The 12,563-nt window shown below is 43.6% G+C and overlaps 1 protein-coding gene across 1 annotated transcript in view; it reads left to right on the top strand.

Annotated features, from left to right (window-relative positions):
• The first annotated feature begins 557 nt into the window (after positions 1-557).
• Positions 558-12,563, top strand: part of LOC138664138 (oocyte zinc finger protein XlCOF7.1-like) — a 74,149-nt gene continuing 62,143 nt past the window's right edge. The window contains exon 1 of the mRNA XM_069750579.1: positions 558-607. The gene's annotated coding sequence lies outside the window, so the exon portion shown is untranslated. The remainder of the gene's footprint in view (positions 608-12,563) is intronic.

Raw genomic sequence — 12,563 nt, forward strand, 5'->3', positions numbered from 1 at the left:
CGCAGGGCGACGCGGCGCAGCCCCTCGGCCCTCGCAGGGCTACGCGGCGCAGCCCCTCGGCCCTCGCAGGGCTACGCTGCGCAGCCCCTCGGCCCTCGCAGGGCTACGCGGCGCAGCCCCTCGGCCCTCGCAGGGCTACGCGGCGCAGCCCCTCGGCCCTCGCAGGGCTCCACGGTGCAGCCCCCCGGTCCTCGCAGGGCTCCACGGTGCAGCCCCTCGGCCCTCGCCTCGCAGGGCTCCACGGTGTAGTCCATCGGCCCTCGCCTCTCAGGGCTCCACGGTGCAGCCCCTCGGCCCTCTCCTCGCAGGGCGACATGGTGCAGCCCCTCGGCCCTCTCCTCACAGGGCTTGGTGCAGCCCCTCATCCCTCTCTTCACAGGGCTCCACGGTGCAGCCCCTCCATCCTCTCCTCACACGGCTCAATGATGCAGCCCCTCATTTCTCCCTCTCATCCCCAGCAGCCGCCCTCAATTCATCCAAGGCACCTGTTATCGGGTCTTCACTGACCAGAAGAACGCCCCGCCCCTTCCGGTGACGTAATTCCCTAAAAAAATCCACTCCATTCTAGACGCTACCATATAGCCAGTGTGCGGCTCTGCAGGTGGAGGTAGGTGCTGGAGATTCTCACATTAACCCCCTCAGTGCTGCGGTCACTTTCCAGGAGACAGAACGTGTTCCCGTCTGTGTCGCTATATCAGGGTCTCTCTGTATTGGATTACATTGGGTCACTTCCCTCCTGACGGCGCTCGCTGCTCTGTTACTGTACAGTCTCCATTATGGCTGTCACCCGCTCCATATTGTCACTATTAGGGGACATTAACCCCCTCAGTGCTGGTGACATTTGTCTCCTCGCTCCCATATATCTTACTGATGGAGATTTCTCTTTCTCTGGAGCTTCGGTTCTCTCCATAGACGATGAATAGAGAGAAGTGCACTCGTCTCCTGGGGAAACCTCTCTGCGGTCCTATATATATATATATATATATATATATATATATATATATATATATATATATATATATATATATATATATATACACACATATATATATACATATATATATAACTTGTGTGTGTTGCGGTTTCTTCAGGTGACATTTATAACGGCGGCTGTTATAATTATGGACTCCTGTAACCCCCCCTCATGTCCGCTCCCCGGGACCCCCAGTGTCATCACTCTTCGTGTTTCTGCAGGTCTCCTCCATATTCCTGGGGTCCCTGTGACCTGAGCGGCTCCTGTAGTGATACTCTCCACCACTCCCCGTGTAGAAGGTAGATTCTGGTGGATGGAAATAAGGGTGGTTTCACACTTGCGTTTTTGTCTGCAGCGTTTTTTTTTTTTTTTTCAAAAAAACGCATGCGTTTCTTTTCCCTATATTTAACATTGAAAACGCATGTGTTTTTTTGTGTACGCGTTTGGTCGCGTTTTGCAACGCATGCGTTTTTTTACTGCATGCGTTCATTTTCTAAAATGCTACTTGTAGTATTTTTAGAACCGTTTTTTGGATAAAAAAAAACGCATGCGTTTTTTTTGGGTCAAAAAATACATTGGAGTCAATGGGGACGCATGCGTTTTTTGCGTTAAAAAAGCATGCGTTTTTTTATTAAAAAAACAGAAAACACACTAATATGCCACCCCCCAACATAAAGGTGATAAAGGGATCCTAACCCTACCCCTAAGGGATCCTAACCCTACCCCTACCCCTAAGGGATTCTAACCCTACCCCTAACCCTACCCCTAAGGGATCCTAACCCTACCCCTAACCCTAATCCCTTTATGGTTAGGGGTAGTGTTAGGGTTAGGATCCCTTAGGGGTAGGGTTAGGGGTAGGGTTAGGGTTAGGATCCCTTAGGGTTAGGGTTAGGATCCCTTAGGGGTAGGGTTAGGGGTAGGGTTAGGATCCCTGTAGGGTTAGGATCCCTTAGGGGTAGGGTTAGGGGTAGGGTTAGGATCCCTTTAGGGGTAGGGTTAGGGTTAGGATCCCTTTAGGGTTAGGGTTATGATCCCTACCCCTAACCCTACCCCTACCCCTAACTATTTCTGTTTATAGTGGGTTTTTTACTTTATTTTGATGATTGGCAGCTGTCACACATTTCTCAGCATGCGTTTAAAAAACGCAAACGCATGAAAAAACGCATGTAAACGCGTCAAAACGCCGCGTTTTTTTCACCACATGCAAAAACGCATGCGTCAAAAAACGCAGCATTTGCACGCGTTTACATGCGTTTTTTCACCATGCCTTTTTTTTGCGATTTTTACCGCAAAAACGCACCCAAAAAAACGCAAATGTGAAACCAGCCTAAAGCATAGCTATAGCAGTGAGGGGATTTTTAAAATATAAATTTAATTAAGTAAATTAAAAAAGTTAAAAATGAGTAATGAGTCCTCCGAGTATTTTTTAGTGCTCGGAGATTTCGTTTTTTTCGCCGCAGCTGAATGATTTACATCTACTAGCCAGCTTGATTACATGTGGGGATTCCCTAGCAACCAGGCAACCCCCACATCTACTTATGCTGGCTAACAGATGTAAATCATTCAGCTGCAGGAAGAAAAACTAAATCTCCGAGCACTAAAAAATACTCTGGCTATGTGCACACGTATTCTGGAGGACTGCGGATTTTTCCGCAGCGGATTTGGAAAAACCACAGTGCAAAACCGCTGCAGTTTTTCCTGCAGCTTTATCGCGGTTTCTACTGCGGATTCCGCTGCGGCTTTACACCTGCAGTTTTCTATTGGAGCAGGTGTAAAACCGCAGCGGAATCCGCACAAAGAATTGACATGCTGCGGAATATAAGCCGCTGCGGTTCCACGCGTTTTTTTTCGCAGCATGTGCACTGCGGATTTCGTTTCCCATAGGTTTACATTATACTGTAAAGTCATGGGAAACCGCTGTGGATCCGCAGCTGCGGATCCGCAGCGTGTGCACATACCCTCAGAGGTCACCCTAGCATGCTCGGGAAATATCGAGTAACAAGTATATTCGCTCATCACTATTAAAAATGTAATAAAATATTGTATTATATATAGCAAGCAGGGCTGTGGAGTCGGTAAGGCTAGGGTCACATTGCGTTAGTGCAATCCGTTTAGCGCTAGCGGGTTGCGCTAACGCAATGTTTTTAATGGGGCCGCGTTCCGGGGTCGCGGTAACGTCCCCGCTCTCGCAGATCCCCGATCTGCGAGAGCGGGGAACGGACCGCGGGCGCGCCTCGGACGCTGCAAGCAGCCAGGAAACGTCGCTAGCGCGTGCCGAACATGGCACGCGCTAGTGCTGCGCGTTCCCATTGCCGTGAATGGGCGCGCTAACGGACGCGTTGCACGGCGTTAATTTCGCCGTGCAACGCTGTCCGTTAGTGCGTTCCCATTAACGCAATGGGAACCAAGCCTAAGCCAAACCTCCGACTCCTCAATTTCCATGACACCGACTCTGACTCCCCCAAAATGGGCTCCGACACCACAGCTCTGACTTCAGAGCCCTGATATCAGGACAGGTGAATCAAGTACATGGTGGACTCGCTTCTGTGGTTAAGTTTATGGGGATAGAAAAAAATCAAGAAGCCTTCACGGGGAGGTGATTGGGATAGATGCATTTTGCAAGATGGATCTATCGGCTGAAAACTGTGTCTCCGCTGGGTCTGAATGAACAACTGACATTTGCCTGTTTCCTCAAACTAACTAATGTAGGTTATACCAGGGAGGGATAGACGACGCGGATTGGGAGTGCCTTTGTGTAGAAATTAGGGTGCCAGCCTCCACTGTCAGGTAGGGCCTTTTTTCCCCCCTACATCCCTCCATACTCCCTTAACTTGGGACCGTATAGTATTTTCCTCTGATTCTTCATCCTTCCCCCTGGACGACTCTGACTAGGCTTTCTGGGGGGTTAGTGTGTGACCTATCTTAACCACCTCTCAATCATTTATTATTATAACATTATAATTACTAATGTCTATCCACCAAGTGAACGGGGGTTAATGTCACCCCTGTGGAAACTGACAAAAATCTCTTCTTCATTTATTACTTACCAACGCAATTGATCTTATTGGATACCAGGATATTGTACCATCTCATAATTTAATAATATGATTTGGGATACCTATATATTTTGGTAATATATGGCACACGGTGTTACCTTTATCCCAGACTAATGTTTTACTTGTTATGGATATATGCTCTCTGGGTAACATTTATATTGATCTCCTTCCCTTGATATATGATCTCCTCCCCTTGATATATAATCGCGCTGTAGCGGCGCCCCCATTGTTATGGAGGTATTATTGCGGCATAACAGTGTTCTATGGGGCTGAAACTACATACACTCTGCTAATAGTCCTGGTTGTACAACCCCAGAGAGGATCTTATCATTGACCGTGGCTATCGGAAATGAGGTATAATGACGTACATGAGGTTAGCGCTCCAGAGTTGTAATCCTGCCTTCTAATGGGAGGAAGTGACGTTGTTGGCGTACTTCCTGTTGCTGGAGCGAGGATACCGGAAGTGGATTTTCCGAGCTCCAAAAGGAAGAAGTAGTGTGCAGAACACACCTCCCAGAGACAAGGGATGGGCTCAGACTGGTGTCAATCGCCTCTCTGAACATGTGCAATGATAGACAGAAGTGATGGCTTTATTGTCTTGGAGCCTCCATTATGATTTAAAAAGGAGCTCGGGAACTAGGCCCTTTACAAAAGGTGAAAGTAAGGCACCTCCCAATCAGACTACTGGATCTCCAGATGAATCCCTGAGTGGGAAGAAACGCTTCGGAAGGTGGTCTTCTATCCTACTACTATCCCCCCTTGTTGCCCTTTAAAATGGACATGTAATGGAGACATACCAGTATATCTGCCTCTACGTCCTAATGGGCTCAATATAAAGGTGATATCCACCAGTCTGGACTTCTGTAAAACCTTGGGTGAGAGAGTTGCATTTATTTATAATGGTCATGTATATGACAAGGTAACATTTACTCATCCTAGTTGTATTAGTAGCTGTATACCACAGTATTGTTTTGTATTATTGAGGATATGGGTCTACCCGCACTATTTTTGTCCACTTTAATGAATGTGGTTATGATTTATGCAAGCTGGAAGCTGGAGTCATACCTATTAAATATACAGTGCCTTGCAAAAGTATTCGGCCCCCTGGAACTTTTCAACCTTTTCCCACATATCATGCTTCAAACATAAAGATATCAAATGTAAATTTTTTGGTGAAGAATCAGCAATATGTGGAACACAATTGTGAAGTTGAACGAAATTTATTAGTTATTTTAAATTTTTGAGGAAATTCAAAAGCTGAAAAGTGGGGCGTGCAATATTATTCGGCCCCTTTACTTTCAGTGCAACAAACTCACTCCAGAAGTTCATTGTGGATCTCTTAAAGGGAACCTGTCACCTGAATTTGGCGGGACAGGTTTGCGGTCATATGGGCAGGGTTTTCGGGTGTTTGATTCACCCTTACCCGCTGGCTGCATGCTGGCCGCAATATTGGGTTGAAGTTCATGATGTGTCCTCCGAAGTACACGCCTGCGCAAGGCAATCTTGCGCCTTGCGCAGGTGTGTACTTCGGAGGACACAGCATAAACTTCAACCCAATATTGCGGCCAGCATGCAACCAACGGGTAAGGAAAGTGTGAATCAAACACCAGAAAACCCCGCCCATATGACCGCAAACCTGTCCCGCCAAATTCAGGTGACAGGTTCCCTTTAACGATTCAATGTTGTCCTAAATGCCTAACGATGATAAATATAATCCACCTGTGTGTAATCAAGTCTCTGTATAAATGCACCTGCTCTGTGATAGTCTCAGGGTTCTGTTTGAAGCACAGACCAAGGAACACAACAGGCAGGTCCGTGATACTGTTGTGGAGAAGTTTAAAGCCGGATTTGGATACAAAATGATTTCCAAAACTTTAAACATCTCAAGGAGCACTCTGCAAGCGATCATATTGAAATGGAAGGAGTATCATACCACTGCAAATCTACCAAGACCCGGCCGTCCCTTTAAACTTTCATCTCAAACAAGGAGAAGACTGATCAGAGAAACAGCCAAAAGGCCCATGATCACTCTGGATGAACTGCAGAGATCTACAGCTGAGGCGGGACAGTCTGTCCATAGGACAACAATCAGTCGTACACTGCACAAATCTGGCCTTTATGGAAGAGTGGCAAGAAGAAAGCCATTTCTCAAAGATATCCATAAAAAGTGTTGCTTAACCCCTTTTTGACATTAGACGTACTATCCCGTCGAGGTGGGTTGGGCCCGTATGCCCACCGACGGGATAGTACATCATAGCGTATCGCTATCGTAGCTGACATACGACACTATGTGCCAGGAGCGGTCACGGATCGCCCCCGGCACATTAACCCCCCACACACTGCGATCAAACATGATCGCAGTGTTCCAGTGGTATAGGGAAGCATCGCGCAGGGAGGGGGCTCCCTATGGGCTTCCCTGAGACCCTCGGAGCAACGCGATCTGATCGCGTTGCTCCGAGGATCTCCTACCTTCTTCTCCCTGCAGGCCCCAGATCCAAAATGACCGTGGGGCTGCATTCGGGTCCGGCAGGGAGGTGGCTTACCAGCGCCTGATCAGAGCAGGCGCCGGGAAGCCTCCAGGAGTGCACGTCAGATCGCTGATCTGACACAGTGCACAGCGAAGTGTCAGATCAGCGATCTTACATTATAACATGATGCTCCCCCCCCCTCCCTCCCCCCCCCCCCCCAGGGCAATGTTATAGTGTAAAAAAAAAATATTCAGATGTGTAAAAATAAAAATTTAAAAAAATTCCTAAAAAAATATATATATTGTTCCCATAAATACATTTCTTTATCTAAATTTAAAAAAAACAATAAAAGTACACATATTTAGTATCGCTGTGTCCGTAAGGACCCGACCTATAAAACTGTCCCACTAGTTAACCCCTTCAGTGAACACAGTAAAAAAAAAAAAAAAATGGCAAAAAGCAAAGCTTTATTATCATACTGCCGTACAAAAAGTGGAATAACACGCGATCAAAAAGACAGATATAAATAACGATGGTACTGCTGAAAACGTCATCTTGGCCCTCAAAAAACGAGCCGCAATACAGCATCATCAGCGAAAAAATAAAAAAGTTATAGTCCTCAGAATAAAGCGATGCAAAAATAATTATTTTTTCTATAAAATAGTTTTTATCGTATAAAAGCACCAAAACATAAAAAAGTGATATAAATGAGGTATCGCTGTAATCGTACTGACCTGAAGAATAAAACTGCTTTATCCATTTTACCAAACGTGGAACTGTATAAATGCCACCCCCCCCCCCCCCCCAAAAAAAAAAGAAATTCATGAATAGCTGGTTTTTGGTCATTCTGCCTCACAAAAATCGGAATAAAAAGCGATCAAAAAATGTCACGTGCCCGAAAATGTTACCAATAAAAACGTCAACTCGTCCCGCAAAAAACAAGACCTCACATGACTCTGTGGACCAAAATATGGAAAAATTATAGCTCTCAAAATGTGGTAACGCAAAAAATATTTTTTTGCAATAAAAAGCGTCCTTCAGTGTGTGACGGCTTCCAATCATAAAAATCCGCTAGAAAACCCGCTAGAAAAGTAAATCAAACCCCCCTTCATCACCCCCTTAATTAGGGAAAAATTAAAAAAATGTATTTATTTCCATTTTCCCATTAGGGTTAGGGCTACAGTTAGGGTTAGGCCTGAGGCTAGGGTTTGGATTACATTTACAGTTGGGATTAGGGTTAGGGGTGTGTTAGGGTTAGGGGTGTGGTTAGAGTTATGGTTGGGATTAGGGTTAGGGGTGTGGTTAGGGTTGGGATTAGGGTTAGGGGTGTGTTGGGGTTAGGGGTGTGGTTAGGGTTAGGGGTGTGTTTGGGATTAGGGTTAGGGGTGTGTTTAGGTTAGGGTTTCAGTTAGAATTGGGGGTTTTCACTGTTTAGGCACATCAGGGGCTCTCCAAACGCAACATGGTGTCCCATCTCAATTCCAGTCAATTTTGCATTGAAAAGTCAAACGGCGCTTCTTCCCTTCCGAGCTCTGCCATGCGCCCAAACAGTGGTTTACCCCCACATATGGGGTATCAGCGTACTTAGGACAAATTGCACAACAACTTTTGGGGTCCAATTTCTTCTCTTACCCTTGGGAAAATAAAAAATTGGGGGCAAAAAGATCATTTTTGTGAAAAAAATATGATTTTTTATTTTTACAGCTCTGCATTATAAACTTCTGTGAAGCACTTGGTGGGTCAAAGTGCTCACCACACATCTAGATAAATTCCTTATGGGGTCTTGTTTCCAAAATGGTGTCACTTGTGGGGGGTTTCAATGTTTAGGCACATCAGGGGCTTTCCAAAGGCAACATGGCGTCCCATCTCAATTCCAGTCAATTTTGCATTGAAAAAATGAAATGGCGCTCCTTCCGAGCTCTGCCATGCGCCCAAACAGTGGTTTACCCCCACATGTGGGGTATCGGCGTACTCAGGACAAATTGTACAACAACTTTTGGGGTCCAATTTCTCCTGTTACCCTTGGTAAAATAAAACAAATTGGAGCTGAATAAATTTTTTGTGAAAAAAAAGTTAAATGTTCATTTTTTTTAAACATTCCAAACATTCCTGTGAAACACCTGAAGGGTTAATAAACTTCTTGAATGTGGTTTTGAGCACCTTGAGGGGTGCAGTTTTTAGAATGGTGTCACACTTGGTTATTTTCTATCATATAGACCCCTCAAAATGACTTCAAATGTGATGTGGTCCCTACAAAAAAAATGGTGTTGTAAAAATGAGAAATTGCTGGTCAACTTTTAACCCTTATAACTCCCTAACAAAAAAAAATTTGGCTCCAAAATTGTGCTGATGTAAAGTAGACATGTGGGAAATGTTATTTATTAAGTATTTTGTGTGACATACAGTTATATGAAAAAGTTTGGGCACCCCTATTAATCTTAAGCTTAATGTTTTATAAAAATTGTTTTTTTTTGCAACAGCTATTTCAGTTTCATATAACAAGTAATTGTTGGACACAGTAATGTTTCTGCCTTGAAATGAGGTTTATTGTACTAACAGAAAATGTGCAATCTGCATTCAAACAAAATTTGTCAGGTGCATAAGTATGGGCACCCCACCAGAAAAGTGACATTAATATTTAGTAGATCCTCCTTTTGCAAAAATAACAGCCTCTAGTCGCTTCCTGTAGCTTTTAATGAGTTCCTGGATCCTGGATGAAGGTAATTTTGACCATTCCTCTTTACAAAACAATTCCAGTTCAGTTAAGTTTGATGGTCGCCGAGCATGGACAGCCCTCTTCAAATGATCCCACATATATTCAATGATATTCAGGTCTGGGGACTGGGATGGCCATTCCAGAACAGTGTAATTGTTCCTCTGCATGAATGCCTGAGTAGATTTGGAGCGGTCTTTTGGATCATTGTCTTGCTGAAAGATCCATCCCCTGCGTAACTTCAACTTTGTCACTGATTCATGAACATTATTGTCAAGAATCTGCTGATACTGAGAGAAATCCATGTGTCCCTCAACTTTAACAAGATTCCCTGTGCCGGCATTGGCCATACAGCCCCAAAGCATGATGGAACCTTCACCAAATTTTACTGTGGGTAGCAAGTGTTTTTCTTGGAATGCTGTGTTTTTTGGCCGCCATGCATAACGCCTTTTTGTATGACCAAACAACTCAATCTTGGTTTCATCAGTCCACAGGACCTTTTTCCAAAAATAAATTGGCTTCTCCAAATGTGCTTTTGCATACCTCAGCCGACTCTGTTTGTGGCGTGCTTGCAGAAACGGCTTCTTTCGCATCACTCTCCCATACAGCTTCTCCTTGTGCAAAGTGCGTTGTATAGTTGACCGATGCACAGTGACACCATCTGCAGCAAGTTGATGCTGCAGTTCTCTGGAGGTGGTCTGAGGATTGTCCTTGACTGATCTCACCATTCTTCTTCTCTGCCTTTCTGATGTTTTTCTTGGCCTGCCACGTCTGGCCTTAACAAGAACTGTACCTGTGTTTTTCCATTTCCTTACTATGTTCCTCAGAGTGGAAATTGACAGGTTAAATCTCTGAGACAGCTTTTTGTATCCTTCCCCTGAACAACTATGTGGAATAATCTTTGTTTTCAGATCATTAGACAGTTGTTTTGAGGAGCCCATGATGCCACTCTTCAGATGAGATTCAAACAGGAGAACAACTTGCAAGTGGCCACTTTAAGTAGCTTTTCTCATGATTGCACACACCTGGCTATGAAGGTTAGAAAACCAAAAAAAGTGCTTTAGTAAGTCAGTAAAAAGTAGGTAGGAGTATTTAAAACAAGAAAATGATAAGGGTGGCCATACTTATGCACCTTTCAAATTTTGTTTGAATGCAGATTGCACATTTTCTGTTAGTACAATAAACCTCATTTTAAGGCAGAAACATTACTGTGTCCAACAGTTATTAGATATATGAAACTGAAATAGCTGTTGCAAAAAAAACCAATTTTTATAAAACATTAAGCTTAAGATTAATAGGGGTGCCCAAACTTTTTCATATAACTGTATCTCTGTGATGTAAGGGCATAAAAATTCAAATTTGGATAATTGCAAAATTTTCAAAATTTTTGCCAAATTTCCGTGGTTTTTTTTCCACAAATAAGCGCAGGTAATATCAAAGAAATTGTATCACTATCATGAAGTACAATATGTCACGAGAAAACATTGTCAGAATCACCGGGATCCGTTGAAGCGTTCCAGAGTTATAACCTCATAAAGGGACAGTGGTCAGAATTGTAAAAATTGGCCTGGTCATTAACGTGCAAACCCCCTTTGGGGGTAAAGGGGTTAAAGTTTGCAACAAGCCATCTAGGAGACACCAAACATGTGGAAGAATGTACTCTGGTCAGATGAAACGAAAATCGAACTTTTTGGCAACAATGCCAAACTATACGTTTGGTGTAAAGGCAACACAGGTCATCACCCTGAACACACCATTCCCAATGTCAAACATGGTGGTGGCAGCATCATGGTTTGGGCCTGCTTTTCTTCAGCAGGGACAGGGAAGATGGTTAAAATTGATGGGAAGATGGATGAGCCAAATACAGGACCATTCTTGAAGAAAACCTGTTGGAGTCTGCAAAAGACCTGAGACTGGGACGGAGATTTGTCTTCCAACAAGACAATGATCCCAAACATAAAGCAAAATCTACAATGGAATGGTTCACAAATAAATGTATCCAGGTGTTAGAATGGCCAAGTCAAAGTCCAGACCTCAATCCAATCGAGAATCTGTGGAAAGAGCTGAAAACTGCTGTTCACAAACGATCTCCATCAAACCTCACTGAGCTCGAGCTGTTTGTCAAGGAAGAATGGGCAAGAATTTCAGTCTCTCGATGTACAAAACTGATAGAGACATACCCTAAGCGACTTGCAGCTGTAATCGCAGCAAAAGGTGACGCCACAAAGTATTAAGTTATAGGGGCCGTATAATATTGCACGACCCACTTTTTCAGTTTTTGAATTTCCACAAAAATGTAAAATAACCAATAAATTTTGTTCAACTTCACAATTGTGCTCCACTTGTTGATTCTTCACCAAAAATTGACATTTGGTATCTTTATGTTTGAAGCATGATATGTGGGAAAAAGTTGAAAAGTTCCAGGGGGCCAAATACTTTCGCAAGGCACTGTATCATAAATACATGTGCATTAGTGTCAGAGACATATTGCCCTCCTGGTACCATCAGTGGATAATAGCTGCAGTACTTCTATGGTACCACCAAAAGGCCCCCAAGAATATTATTCAGGGCACAGAATGTTTAGTTCAAACATATAAATTTTATTGATCCATAAGAACAACTTTGTAAAAAACACATATAATACAAAAAATTGTACAAGTACCTCCAATCCAAATAAACAACAATTGATATGTGCTTAATAGTTACACCTGACATACATGCTGACCTTAATTTGAAACCGTGACAATGCTATGCAGGCTCTAGATTCTTATTGCAAGGTGACTGTTTTAATATGAACTTTCTAAAGTGCCAATGTGCCTAGGTACCTATCTGCATGCTGAGATTTTGCGGCCAAGATCCACTGTGATACTGCCAATATATATATGAGTAGTAAATACAGCACTACTTCTTTAGCTCATGCCCTAATGAAAAATCCCTTCATAATGCGCACATGCCTAGTTAGAACTTTAAGATGGTAAGTATAGAGCATAAAAACATATTCACCTTGCTGGAGCACACTCAAAAGAAACCCCTACGCGCGTTTCGATTGTATCTTCATCCGGGGGCGCCAGCGCGTAGGGGTTTCTTTTGAGTGTGCTCCAGCAAGGTGAATATGTTTTTGAATGTGTTCTGGTAAAGTTTATATGGACTAATATGTATAAGTACTTCTATGGTGCATACTTCTCACCTGTTGTTTCATTACTCCAAATTTGCAGCATATAAGGAAAGAATTTATTCTATCCTCATTTATCTTGCTCTCAAGGTAAACACACTAGGCTACTTGGCCCTGTACATTGATTTGAGTCTATTGTATGAGTTGTGTGTCTACTTGTGTATTGATTTTTTTTACTTTT

This window comes from Ranitomeya imitator, chromosome 2 (genome assembly GCF_032444005.1).
Source record: "Ranitomeya imitator isolate aRanImi1 chromosome 2, aRanImi1.pri, whole genome shotgun sequence".
Taxonomy (NCBI): Eukaryota; Metazoa; Chordata; class Amphibia; order Anura; family Dendrobatidae; genus Ranitomeya; species Ranitomeya imitator.